Raw genomic sequence first — 15403 nt, 5'->3', positions numbered from 1 at the left:
TTGGATAAAAGGGTGGGGCCCCGCAGTGTTATGTTCATGGCGCCATGGTGGTCCATGGTCTCGAGGAGGCGCATATTCCCAGAAAGGTATATAATCGTGGCGCATATATTTTGATTCTGTTCTTTGTTTCAGTCTTACACGCCGAATCACAATAGCCCCATTAAACTCGTGTTTCCAGCTCGCTCCGGGAGGAGAAGCAAAAACTGGCTCGCCCGAGGCTCTTTTCACTCAATCCTACAAACCTATGCAACCCCAATCTCTCTCTCTCTCTCTCAAAGACAGGCAGTGATCTCTTCCATCTCTAAGGTTTGATTCGATTTACTTTTCATATGTTCATAGAATCGCCCATTTCCCTCTCGTTTACAATTCATTCGTATCTTTTTTCCTCATTGCTTCCATTATTCATTTAAATATCCCTTTATATCTCTAACCCAACCTTCAATTTCAGATTATAATTCGATTTTGATATACCCATATTCATACAATAATCACACCTTTCGAAACAAAAAGTGAACCACACCGATCAGGAACTGTTGGTATATTTTTAAAATAAGTTAAAGAGGATTACTTGTTAGAGTGAAGAAAAAGTAATTTGACTATTGCTAAAAACAAATAATAAAAAATTATAAAAGACCAAAAAGTATGAAGCAATGTAAAAAGGCACTTGGGACTTTTTAGTCTCACATAGACTTGGTGAAAGTTTTAAGGAGAGAATGAAGGTTATAAATATGGCCATTACCTCTCTTCTCTTCACACAAGTCCTCACATGAGAGGCCCCATATATGCCTAGCCTAGGGAATAGTTTATATATATATATATATATATATATATATATATATAGAGGGCAGTGTTCCTGCGCAGCTGCTCAGTTAGCTTAACTGAGCAGCTGCCCCAAAAACTCATGTGGCCACATTTTGGGTGGGATCCAAAGCATTCATTTGATGGGCCCTTTCATGGGTAGGGTGTCCACCAAAAATCAGCTCCACAAATCTGTCCATTTTTGGCCCCACAAATGGACACCCATTGGTGATCCAATGGAGCTGATTTTTGGTACACACCCAATCCATGGAAGGGCCCATCAAATGAATGCTTTGAATCACCCAAAAAATATGGGGCCACATGAGTTTTTTGGGGCAGCTGCTCAGTTAAGCTAACTGAGCAGCTGCGCAGGAACACTTTGCTCATATATATATATATAGAGAGAGAGAATAGAGTTCCTAAGGTGTCACCTCATATAGCTTATATGAGGTGGCGCTTAAACACATAAGGGGCCCACTTTGTTTGGATGATCCAAAGCATTCATATGATAGGCCCTCACATAGATAGGGTGTGCCCAAAAAATCGACTTCATAGGATCATCCTAACCCTTCCATTTGTGGAGGTTGAAATGGATGGGTATAAACCTCCATAAATCTGCCCATTTTTAACCTCCATAAATGGAAGGGTTAGGATGATCCTATGGACCTGATTTTTTGTAGGCACCATATCCATCTATGGGCCTTTCAAATGAGTGGTTTCGATCACCCCAAAAATGTGGGCCCCTTATGTTTTGTGAGCGCCACCTCATATAAGCTATATGAGGTGACACTTTAGGAACTCTATTCTCATATATATATATATATATATATATATATATATATATATATATATATATGAGAGAACATTTCCTACACACTTGTGTAGGTAAGTTACCTACACACTACCTTAAAATACAGTGGGGGCCCACATTGTTTGGGTGATCCAAACAATTCATTTGAATGGTCCTCACATAGATAGGGTGTCCACAAAAAATCAGATCCATAGGATCATCCTAACAATTCAAACTATGGAGGCAAAAAATGGACTAATTTGTGAAGGTTTATACACGTCCATTTTACCTCCACAAATCGTAGGGTTGGGATGATCCTATGGATCTGATTTTTTGTGGACACCCTATCTATGTGAGGACCATTCAAATGAATTGTTTGGATCACCCAAACAATGTGGGCCCCCACTGTATTTTAAGGTAGTGTGTAGGTAACTTACCTACACAAGTGTGTAGGAAATGTTCTCTCTCTCTCTCTCTATATATATATATATATATATATATATATATATATATATATAAGAAAGAAAGAGAGAAATAAATAAATCAATCAAAAGATTAAGGGAGGAGACGAGATGACTGTTATAGTCGTGTCTCTTCAAATTAAACTTAAACTTTACGGGTTTTACCGTTGGTTCCCAACGGTCAGAACTCGTTTACAACAAAGGGGTGCCAACGGTCGATGACGTTGCACCAACCGCCCAAGGGGTGTCTCAAGGGACACTTGGGGGGTTGCATTTAGTGTCTTTTAGAGTTCTATAAAAGAAGCTTGATGACCCAGGTTTTAGACACTTAACCCATAGCAATTTCCAAATTTAAGATTTGATATTTCCACCTTTGTGTTTTACTGTTCCTTTACACTCTTCTTATGTTTTTCTCTAAGTACGGGCATACTGGTTGCCTTGAACTAGGGGTGCAGCCCATTGTTCTTGGCGTAGGCATTGTATCCTCGGGACTTATTTCCTTGTAGCCACCTGCATAAGTGGGGAAATAAAGTCTATAAGAGAAAGCTTCGGCTTGCCTTGCCTACTTCTCTTTCTCTTCTATCATTTGATTTCTTTGTTCAAAACAGTACCCTGTTCCATTATATCCTACCGATATTCCAACAATTTATAGACTTTATTTTTCCCTTAATGGCAACCTCAGTTGGAAAAATCCATACTTCTGAAATTGAAAAACTCCAACGATTCGACGAACCAAGTTTCAAACGATGGCAATTAAAGATCCACTTCTATCTTTCTTTACAACGAGTGGCATATGTTCTCCAAACTCCATATCCAGAGGGAACAAATAATGGAGGAACGAATAGTGGTGGAGGAACAAATGGCGGTGATGGATCAAATGGCGGTGATGGAACAAATAGCGAAGGAACAAATAGTAATGTGACGAGTGGAGGATACACTAAAGAACAACACTAGTGGTTGGAAGATGACTACTTATGCTGAGGTATGATTTTAAATGCAATGAGTGATGGGCTATTTGTTCTATTCACGAAGTATAAAACTGCTTTAGAATTATGGAATGCACTTCAGGCTAGATATGACACTGAAGATGCAGGGAATAGATCATTTCTCATTAATAAATTCATTGACTTCAAGATGGTAGATGGAAAACCAATTCTTGACCAAGCTCAAAATTTACTTCGAATTGCTCAAGATATTGAAGCCATTGGAGAACCAATTTCTGAAACATTTCAAGTTTCTACAATAATTGGTAAACTTCCTCCTTCTTGGAAAGATTACTGAAAATTGTTGAAACATAAATCAGGTTTACAGACATTGGAACAACTTCTCCAACATCTACAAATTGAAGAATAGGTAAGAGAAAGAGATATGTTAGAAGAAAAACAAAATAAAGTGGATAAAGTGAACTTAGTAGATACATCTGTTCCTAGTAAGAAGAATAAGAGAAATAATTCTAAAGGTGGGAACTTTAAGAGCAATAAGAAAAACTTTAAATCAAAAAACAAGAAGAATGGGAAAGGTCCTTGCTATGTTTGTGGCAAACCAGGACACTATGCAAGAGTGTGCCGACACCGTAAAGGCCAAAACAATGAAACAAACATTGTTGAAGACAATCATGTGGCTGTGGTGATTTCAGAAGAAGCCTTCATTGTTGATGTAGATGATGGATGGTGGGTCGACTCCGGTTGCACTTGCCATGTGACTCATAATAGGAGTGCTTTTAAATCCTACAAGACCGTTGAGGATGATGTAAAACTTTACATGGGAACTCCGCTTCAAGCAATGTGATCGGCATGGGAACGGTGGACCTTGTACTTACTTCTGGAAAGACGCTTTCTCTCAATAATGTTCTTCATGTTCCAACTCTTCGAAAGAGTCTTATTTCTATATTCTTACTTAGTCATCATGGATGTCGTGTTGTATTTGAAGCCGATAAAATGATCATTACGAAAAATGGATCATTTATCGGAAAGGGATATGCTAAGGACAAGATGCATCTGTTAAGCACTATTAATAAAGTTGGTGATGATTCATTTTACTTGTGTGACTTAAGTAATGTTTGGCATTATAGACTTGGACATATTAATGTTAATACATTAAATGATATGGTTAAGTTAGAGCTACTTCCTAAAGTTAACCATACCATGCCAACATATAAATGTGAATGTTGCATACAAGCAAAATTAAGTAAGAAACATGTTAAAAGCGTAAAAAGGAATACTAATTTATTAGAATTAGTACACACAGATATTTGTGACAATAAAACTATTGAAACAAGAGGTGGTAAAAGATATTTTCTTACTTTTATAGATGATTATAGTAGATATTTAATTAGAAATAAAGATGAAGCCTTTGAAAAATTTAAGATATATAAATCAGAAGTAGAAAACCAACTAGGAAGAAAAATTAAGATTCTTAGAAGTGACAGGGGCGGAGAATATTTATCAAATGAATTTAAAACTTTTTGCGAAACTCATGGAACAATACATCAAGTAACCGCTCCTTATAGCCCTCATCAAAATGTAGTGGCTGAGCGGAAAAATAGAACTTTACTTAGATGGTTAGTGCCATGTTAATAAGTTCAAAGTTACCATCTAATTTATGGGGTGAGGCAATGCTTACCGCTTGTCATATTGGTAACAGAGTTTTGCACAAAGGTTTTAAAGAAACACCATATGAATTATGGAAAAATAGAAAACCAAATTTAAATTATATGAAAGTGTGGGGGTGTATTGCTTATGTTTTAGATCCTTCTCAAAAAAGATCTAAAGTTGGTTCTAAAGGAATAAAATCAGTATTCTTAGGCTATGCTCAAAATAGCAAAGCCTATAGATTCCTAAACTTAGAATCTAATTCTATACTAGAAGCTATAAATGCTGAGTTCTTAGAACATTTAACAATTAAAGATGTTAATACTTTAGAGATTGAATCAGATTTGAGGAATTCATTACAAGATGATAATGTTGAACAACAAATTGAAAATCCACTAGCACAAGACAATATAGAACAAAATAATCCACAAGAACTAGTAGAACTTAGAAGTAAGAGACAAAGAGTTGAAAAAGACTTGGGACCGGGTATGTTTACATATATTCTAGAAGAACCTAAAAGCTTCCAAGAAGCTATGTCTTTTCCCGACTCAAATTGTGGAAAATTGCAATGGATGATGAAATCAAATCTATAAAAGAAAAAGGTACTTGGACACTAAAAGATTTACCACCAAATACAAAAACCTTAGGAAGTAAATGGGTTTTAAAAAGGAAACTCAATCCTGATGGTGGTATAGATAAATACAAAGCTAGATTGGTTGCTAAAGGATTTAAACAAAAAGAAGGCTTTGATTACTTTGAAACGTTTTCACCCGTTACAAAAATGACAACTATAAGAACTATGTTAGCTTTAGCCTCTATATACAATCTAGAAATACATCAAATGGATGTAAAAACAGCTTTTTTAAATGGAGAACTAGAAGAAGAAATCTATATTGATCAACTTGAGGGTTATGTTGAAATTGGCCAAGAGAATAAGGTTTGTAAATTGAACAAATCATTATACGGTCTAAAACAAGCACCTAGATAATGGAATAAGAAAATCAAACAAGAAATTAAGAAGTTTGGTTTTAAGAGTAATAAAGTAGAAAGTTGCATGTTTACTAAAGGTATTGGTAGTTCATGTATTGTTATAACTCTTTATATTGATGATTTATTAATCTTTGCTTCAAATATTGAATTAATAAATGAAACCAAACAGTACATTTCTCAAGTGTTTGAGATTAAGGACTTAGGTCCTATAAATGTGATCTTGGGAATTAAGGTAATAAGAGAAAATGGAAAAATTATTTTAACACAATCTCATTATATAGAGAAAGTGTTAAGAAAATTTAATTGTTTTGATTGTGAACCAAGTGGTATACCTATTGACTTTAATAAAAAGTTAGAGAAGAATAATGGTAAACCTGTTAATCAACCTGAATATGCTAAAGTTATTGGGAGTCTAATGTATGCAATTACATGTACTAGACCTGATATAGCATATGCTGTAAGTAATTTAAGTAGATTTACTAGTAATCCTAACTCTGAGCATTGGAATGAAATATTTAGAGTATTAAGATATCTGAAGGGTACAATAAATTATGGATTACAGTATTGTGGTACTCCTTGTATTCTTGAATGTTATAGTGATGCAAATTGGATATCTGGTAAGGATTATAAATCTACTAGTGGATGGTTGTTTACTTTGGGTGGTGGAGTTGTTTCTTGGTCATCAAAGAAACAAAAGTGTATTGCTATGTCTTCCATGGAATCAGAGTACATTTCTATGTCTCTAGCAGGTAAAGATGTTATATGGATGAGGCGATTGTTAAGGAATATACCATTCCTTGAAAAATCAATACAACCAGTTACATTATATTGTGATAATAAGTCGGCAATATATTTTGCGACTAATAAACGCTTTACAAGCGAATCAAGACATATCTCAATGAGATATCATCATATTCGAAAATTAGTAAAGAAGGGAAAGGTGTTATTGGAATATCTTCCAACAAATCAAATGCTAGCAGACCCTCTTACTAAAGCATTACATAGAGATCGAATATGTCAAACCTTGAGGGGAATGGGGTTATTAACGGTAAGTGGGACATTTGAGTGAGAGCCTACTCTCTAATGGTGAAAGTTTTTTCAAATACAGAATGGTATGCGATCACTCTTCACATTAGGAGTTCAAAGGATTTCAACTAAGTGGTGTCTCTTGAGAAATTTAGCAAGAGGCTATATTTCCGGTGCATTAAACTCTATAAGAGTATTAGAGATGACTCTTTTTAAAAGTCCCATTCCTGAGGTAAATACACTGTTTCCCTTCGCAACGTACGGTGAGGCTGGACTTTTAAAGTTCTTAACAGGCTTATAGATCTAGTGGGGGTGAATAAGTTGTTTCGAAAGCACCCTTGATAAGTCTGCCTATTTAAGTGAGGAAGTCAGGGTCGCTTCCTATGGACTAATCTGGTATAGTCCTAGAGCATTGCGAAACGAGGTAAGCGCATGACCTAAGTAAATAGAAAGCGCGATCGCCGCGTGAACCAGTGCCCACAGTATATTGAGTATCGTAACTGTCCTACAAAACTCCAACTGAGAAGATTCATGATAAATGTTCTCTTCTTAGTTGCAGTGGCAAGTTCAGTTCTACTTGATATATTGACTTAGAATTTTTTTATTTTTTATTTTATTTTTATTTATTTTCTTTTAAAAAAAGTGGGGGATTGTTGGTATATTTTTAAAATAAGTTAAAAGGATTACTTTTTAGAATGAAGAAAAAGTAACTTTGACTGTTGCTAAAAACAAATAATAAAAAATTATAAAAGACCAAAGAGTATGAAGCAATGTAAAAAAGCACTTGGGACTTTTTAGTCCCACATCGACTTGGTGAAAGTTTTAAGGAGAGAATGAAGGTTATAAATATGGCCATTACCTCTCTTCCCTTCACACAAGTCCTCACATGAGAGGCCCCATGGCTAGCCTAGGGAATAGTTTATATACATATATATATATATATATATATATATTATAATATATATAATATATATATAAGAAAGAAAGAAAGAAACAAATAAATAAATCAATCAAAAGACGCTTAATGACCCAGGTTTTAGACACTTAACCCATAGCAATTTTTGAATTTAAGATTTGATATTTCCACCCTTGTGTTTTACTGGCCCAGGTTTTAGACACTCTTTTTCTGTTTTTCTCTAAGGACGGGCATACTGGTTGCCTTGAACTAGGGGTGCAGCCCATTGTTCTTGGCGTAGGCATTGTATCCTCAGGATTTATTTCCTTGTAGCCACCTGCATAAGTGGGGAAATAAAGTCTATAAGAGAAAGCTTCGGCTTGCCTTGCCTACTTCTCTTTCTCTTCTATCATTTGATTTCTTTGTTCAAAACAGTATCCTGTTCCATTATATCCTACCGATATTCCAACAGGAACACCCATTTATGATCAATTTTTTTTTTTTCCGATTTCTATCTCCATTAGTCCTTTGTAGATCTATTTATGTTATGCACCTTCATATTATTTCATTAATCAGGAAGATTCATTTCTTTAATTTTTTCTTTAGGTGTTTCTCAGGAAGATATTTCAAGAAATAAACGGGTGTGATTTATTCTCGGTGTCAAATCATATAGTTTGAATGCCTCCCTTATAGTCTAGTTTCAAGGCATTGGAAACAGAGAATCTGTCAAATATCAGACATAAAACAATGGTAGTTAAGCAGGTTAAGAATCTGGTTAAGATGTGGGGAAGGAGCTAATATGGTTAGTCAGGTTGTCAATGATTTAATCTTTTTTTTTAGATTGAATTAATAGTCTGAAAGGAATTGTATTTATAGGTTGCACAACCAGTTTTGAACATGTGCTAATAATAAACTATACAGGTTTCATGTGAATCCATGATTCCTAATTAGTATGCAATAAGCAAAGAGTTTGAATTCCAGCCAGTGACTAGATTAATTTGATTACGTAAAGGGTTATCTGTGTGAGATAGAAGAGAAGAAGGATTTCTCCCCCTCACATAAAACGCTATGAAGCTTCATCTTTCTTCTCTACTCTTTATTTCCCATCTCACCTCTTATTTCTATCTACCTTTCAATCGATCCCTATAAGAGTTTAAACCTAATACAACTAAGGTCCCTAATTTTTAGCGTTCCTTCTAGAAATTTTTGCTTTATTCTTATTTTTCATTTTTTTGATGAATTCAACTAAATCCATTCGTTCATTCAACTTGGCCGAGTTTTTATTTTCAAGTTAATCTGATGTTGAAACCACAACCTTGTGGTTGCAACGCAAAGCATCTTCCAACTGAGATATGGGCCAACGCTTTAAGTTGACCGTGTTTGCTCAAAGATACATTTATTTTGACATTGTTATCTGTTGGATTTTGTGGTGATTTTTCTGCTATGGGAGCCAAAATAAGAATCAGATCTACATATTTTATATTGCTTTGAATTACTGTAAGTTTCTGCAGAATTACTGTTTTTATTTTTCTGCTCGGAGTTATGATTTATTTGAAGAGATCTTAGCATTGAAGAATCTGCAACTGTGTATTTTCTTGTTTACTTCATCATGAGGCCATCTTACATGCTCTTTCTTGGCTTTGCCTTTCTCTTTGTTGTAGAAGCGACTGATCTTAGTAAAGATGTTGACAATCACATATGACCTCTTATACATGTTTATTATTTTGCTATTTATAGCAGATTTTCTTTCGTTTTTTGAATGGCGTAGAAATATTTAATAGAAAGCAGGAAAACCCCAAGACCGAGATTGTTAAATACAAGAATTTGAAGGCAAAGCGCCAAAAAACAAAAGAGAGTCAAGAAAGCAAGAACAGAGATGGGTCAAGGAGGGAGAGCATCAAGCAACTCTAAATGAATCCTCTCAACAGGTCAACACCCACTTGAGCTAACCGATTGGCGCCACAATTGGCTGAACTCCTAACATGTTAGAAAGTGATCTCCTGCTCGCTCAATCTATCCCGAAGTTCTTCAATGTCATTAGAAAATCTCCAGGTTGTAGGCTTCTATTGTCCATCCTTCTGCTCACATTCTTAGAGTCTCCTTCCACGATCAAATGATCAATGTCTCCTTTTATGAGCTTAATATTCTGTAAAATAGGCATCACCTTGACCTCATTGGAATCAGGTTTCCTTGTCTCGATGCGTCAAAGTTGAGTTCCAATTTCCCGGGGTCCGACATGGTCCACTTAGGAGAAGGTGAGTCAATCCTTTCCAAGCTCATGCACACAACTCTTTAGAAATGCCTCATGGTGTAGCTAGAAACATCCCTAAAGCACGTGAGAGCTTGTGCCCATCTACACATCAAATACAACACCTTTGTGTACATGGAATGAGGCCCCTTGGAGATGATTTTGAAGATTCACTATTTCTCTCTTTCCAAATTGCCCAAACAGTTGCCAAGAATCCAAATGATTCTACCTTTTTGAGCCAATAAACTGCCATCCAACTCTCTAGAAGATCACTAAACCAATCAGGAAAGACCCAAGACATACCGAACCTACTAAGAAAACGATGTCATACCTCCCTAGTAGTTCTGCATTGAATGAAGATGTGATCAACTGTTTCCCCTGCTTCTAAACACCAAGCACAATGGTCTACAATCAGCACTTTTCTATTCCGAAGATGGTTGACAATTATGATCTTGTCCAACATAGCTGTCCAACCAAAGGTACCCACTGTGAAGCAAGAATACTCCAGACTACACACATTATCAGAGTTGGTGGAACCGGAATGAGATGATGGTAAACAAGATTTCAAGGTGAAAACCCCAACAGAGTTCCAGATGCAGATCTTTTTTCACTGCCATACCTCATAATGTGTGTGCCCTCCAACCATTCCAGAAGTATGGCTGTCGTGTTCAATCTCTCTGTCAAAGAAATTCCGCAGGAGCTGCACCTTCAATGTTACCTCCTCTCCTTTGTGTATCACTCGAAGGAACCTTTCACCCAAGCTTCCATTTCCATTGCTACTATCAAAGAGATCAGGATGCACTCCATCAATGTTCTCTCCTTACACCATCCATCATTCCAAATTTTGATTCTATCTCCCTTATGTACAAATCTGATTCCTCTAGCGAAATTACCTAACTGCATCAAGATGTCTCTTCATACCGTCATGGTATTAAATTTCGGCTGAAATCTGAAATTTTGGCCGAAATATTTCGGTTTTAGCCAAGATTAAAACAAAATACAGTGAATCGGTTTTTACAGGATATCGTTGAAATTTCAGCGACGAAATTTCATTTTCACACTTAATTAGAAGATTTCCTCTGAACTTTTAAAGATTTCTACAGAAATTTTAAAGATTTCCACCGAAATTTCCATCCAAAATTTAGACATTTCCACGAAGTTTTTAAAATGCTGAAAGTTTTAACTGAATTTTACATGATTTCGGCTGAAATTTCCACCGAAACTAAAATGTTTCGATTTCGGTGGTGGCCGAAATTGACACCGACCGAAATTTAAAACCTTGCATACTGCTACCCCACTCAATCTGTAGTAGTTACCTGAACTCCATTCCTTTGGACAATTCCCATACTTGTGCTTGATTATTGCGTCCACAATTGTTTCCTCTCCTCACCAAATGTCCACAATCACTTACCCTGGAGGGCTTTATTCATTACTCTTAGATTGTGGAAACCAAGACCACCGGGGTGTTTGGGCTTGCATGCCTCTTCCCACTTTACACGGTGAAATCTCTTCTTCTCATCTGAATCACCCCATAGAAAAACCCTGGTAGAAAGGATTAATAAGGTCTGTTTCCTTCCATCATATGCCCCAACCAATCAGCTTTGATAAAAGGCAGGCAAATTCCAGATGGAGTCCTGATTGCTGATGATGTGGTGGAATATGTGACAAAATCTCAGCAAAAAGGTGTATGCAAGTTAGACATGGACAAGGCTTATGATAGAGGCCATTCAAAGAAAAAAAAAGGCTTATGATAGAGTGGATTGGAGTTGCCTAGATTACCTGATCGGGCTCATGGGCTTTCGATGCAGATGGAGGGATGGTTCTATAGATGTGTGTCTGGCTTGGTTCTCCATCCTGAATAATGGCTCCCCCAAAGGCTTCTTCATAGTGTTTTTTTTTTTTTGAGGCTTCTTTAGAGCTTAGAGAGGTTTTAGATAGGGAGATCCTGTATCGCTATCCTTGTTCACGATTGTGGCACAATTTTTCAGCAGAATAATGATAAAGGGAGATCTGACATCATTGAGGGTCTAAGGTATGGAGACCCTAGAATTGAGGTGACTCATTTGTAGCACGCAGATTACACTTTGATTTTTGGAAAGCTGATGACGTTAATGTGATCAAAATGAAGGTTATCATTCGGTATTATGAAGTGGTGTTTGGCTAGAAGTCAAATTTCAGCAAATCGAAGTTGATGGGCTGAACATTTCTGTGAGGAGAGAGATGGATGCGCTTTTTGTCTCGGTGTTCAGTTGAGAGTATATTCTGGCAAAATACTCGGGCCTGCCATTGTGTGTAGGGAGAACGAAGATGAGCACATGGGATGCAGTTGTTGAAAAAGTGGAAAGGCATTTGTAAACCTGAAAGAGGAATTATACTTTCGAGCAAGATCACGTTAATCTAGGCAGCATTAGCCAATATTCCAATATATTGCCTGTCCCTTTTCTTGTGCTCGGCGGTAGGGGTGTAAATGGATATTCGAAAATTCGATTACCGTCCGCATCCGAATCCGTTTAAAGCGAATATTATCCGAATCCGTTTCAAGCGGATAGTATCCGAATCCGTTTATGAAATATCCGGCTCTTAGCGGATGCGAATCTGGTAAATGGTATATCCGATCCGTTTAACATCCGAATCCGAGAAGTAAATCCTTTTTATTTATTATTAATAATATCATAAATCCTTTTTATTTATTATTAATAATATCATAAATAAAAATTTAATTAATGACACACTATCTTTTGTTTCTATAAGAAAAGTGAATATTCTTTTTAGAAAAATAAAAATAAAAACAAAAATAGCCCAAACCCATTACATCATATACAAAAAAAAAGGAAAAACCCAAAGACCACTACTAACACTATCATACATCCCCATCCCCATCGCCTCCCTCTCTCTCTCTCTCTCTCTCTCTGCCTTTGTTTTAAAAGGAAGAAGAGGATCTCATATATTTTAGGGTTTGAGAGTTAATTTTGTGAAGAGAATGTAGAGGTCTAGTTTTAGGGTTTGGAAAATTCATTCGAGTAAGTAGGAGAAAAAAGATAAAGTGCTGCAATAAAATGTTCGAATTTACCGGATAAACGGATACGGATAATATCCGAATTCGAACAATATCCGACGGATACGAATTCGGTAATAGATATTAAAGATCCGTCGAATCCGAATCCGAATCCGAATTCGGATAGTGTATACTGTAATCAAATTCGGATGTAGCCATATCCGCTCCGAATTCGATCCGTTTACACCCCTACTCGGCGGCATTCATTAAGCAGATTTTGTAGCTCAAGAATGATAAATAAGAAATTGAAGTCAATCATACTCATTCCTTGACTTTTCAGTCTAATGTTCCAAGGATGTATGCAATTCTCGCTGACACGTTAATAACCATTTCCAGTCTGTAGATTTTCTCCAATTCTTCCCACCTTTAATTAAGTAACAATTTTGGGGATTGCAAATATCTACAGTTAGTGATCCATTGAAGACAACATTGAACCCGACGAGTTTCATACCATGCTAACCCCATGATGCAGCACCTCTAACCTGCACTGGAATTGTACAATGAAGATTCTAGATGGCCTACAAATTTCATTCTTATGGCATGACATATATTTCTGTATGCTAAATAAACTACTTTCTTACGATAAAACAAGTTCTCATATAAAATTGGTGGTCACAGGTTCTAGAAAATGGAGATAAAACCAACGGTGGCATTGAGGGCTATGCTTGTGGGAGGAATAGCTGCATTTGCAAAGGTTGCTGGTGCAATGAAGGCTGCAGGCAGTGTGAAGGTGGGTGCAGCAGCTGCTGCAATGACAGCTGCTGCAACTGCTGCTATTTCAGGAACCAAACAGGAACCAAATGAAGCTTCTAAACAGGGTTAGGTGTGCTTGGTTCCTATCACACCTTGTTGTGAGCTATAAAGTAGTCTAAAAATTTGCTATGAGAATGGCTATAACTAAGCTGCCTCAAAACTTTTTTGTTTGTTTGTTTGTCTTTGTTGAATTTCAAGCATGACTGCAATTTGCTTTGTTTATAAATTTAGCATTTTATCTGTGCAATTTTTCTGTGATAGACTGAACCTAAAGAAGATCCCGTTTTACATGTCAATTTATGACTTCAAAATAAAGAGAAGGAGGTATGATGTGAAAACAAGAAGGTATGACATACATTTCTCTTGTTTGAAGAAGTTGGAATTTTTGAACTTAGGGTCTAACACTATGTAACAGATAATGATTTAAAACTTAAGGATGACACTACAATATCATTAATCACGATAATCTAATCCCCATACATAATCCCGTGACTGGGCCGTTGGGAAAAGGGAAGAAAACATCTAGATGAAACCCACAGGCATCTCACTTTATTAAGCTGAATTTTGATGGGTCTATCTGTTTGAAATCCAGGTCTAGCAGTGGTTGGCAGTGTTTAATTTTTGTAATGACAAAGATGAGATTGTGTGAAGTTATTTTTTGGTCCATTAGGTATCAAGAAATCAAAGGAAGCTGAGTTTCAAGCTCTTTGTATCATATTTTTCTTTTTCTTTTCAAGAGTAAGGGTTGGGGGCGATTTATCTGGTGGACGTTCACACGGAGTCCAGGTCCATGGCGATTGGTGCTCATTAGTCATTAATTAGCAGCATTTGTTATCATTGTAGAGGAAAGTGCATCATACTCTTTACACAAAGGTGCTCACTTCACTGGTTCCATGGAAAAATGATTGTGTTTTTTTTTTTACAATAATTAGTTAAGTTGAGCCTGTTTGTTTGTGAGAGCCCCTTACACTGCATGTATGAATTGGAGCAGACTATAAGTTTGGTTCCATCCCAACTTCTTGTCTGCTGTTCACCATTTTTATTCTAGTAATACATTAGCCGAAAATAGAGGCTGACGTGAACAGAGAATAGCAAGTCTATCCAAGGATAAAGTACACCTTGACTTGTTATCCCTATGGAGAACAGCCCCAAAAGAAAAAAGAATCACTGATTGGAAATCTTGCATGCGTTTTAAGGGTTTTGGCAGCTCAGGTTTTGGGAGAGATCTCATGTTTCCTTTTCTGCCGCATGGGCTTCAAACTCTCCTTTTCGCACATCAATGCCCCTTTTTTGAAATTGAGACAGTTAACAAAAGCAGTAGCATTATCGACAACTAAAACCTCAATGCAGGACATCAATATTTAGTAGTGTGAATTTTAATTGGGGAATTTTATTGTAATCAAATTTATGTTTATTTTTCAATCCACATACGTTTGAGGGGCCATGTTAATGGCCAAGTTGTATTGTATTGGGTTGGGATTCAAAGTTTGATCATCTTGGTGGTAGATTAGGCAAGTGGGTTAGATGAGGTAACCTAGATAGATTAGGCGACCAGGTTGGATTAAGATTATTATCTCTTTCCTTAATTATCTAGATTCCATTCATGTTTATCTTAATGGAAATTAACTGATGTTGGTAGAAATCTTTCTCTAAGTGCTCTATATAAGCACATGCTATTGTTAATGGAAATTAACTGATATTAGTAGAAATCTTTGATTTTATCAAAAAAGAAAAAGAAAAAAGAGAGCTCAATATAGTGTTGGAGGTTGCATTGGCATCTTCTAACTCAAAGTCAA

General features: G+C 36.4%; 1 long non-coding RNA gene across 1 annotated transcript; it reads left to right on the top strand.

The window, feature by feature from the left end:
• The first annotated feature begins 114 nt into the window (after positions 1 to 114).
• LOC143859881 (uncharacterized) lies at positions 115 to 13854 on the top strand. Its single transcript, XR_013239471.1, has 2 exons — positions 115 to 306; positions 13473 to 13854. It is a non-coding gene; the product is annotated as an uncharacterized LOC143859881 (long non-coding RNA).
• Positions 13855 to 15403: the final 1549 nt, after the last annotated feature.

This window comes from Tasmannia lanceolata, unplaced genomic scaffold (genome assembly GCF_043159265.1).
Source record: "Tasmannia lanceolata isolate RefF3 unplaced genomic scaffold, GAP_Taslan_0.1 ptg000003l, whole genome shotgun sequence".
Lineage (NCBI taxonomy): Eukaryota > Viridiplantae > Streptophyta > Magnoliopsida > Canellales > Winteraceae > Tasmannia > Tasmannia lanceolata.
This window is presented reverse-complemented; position numbering and strand designations above follow the sequence as displayed.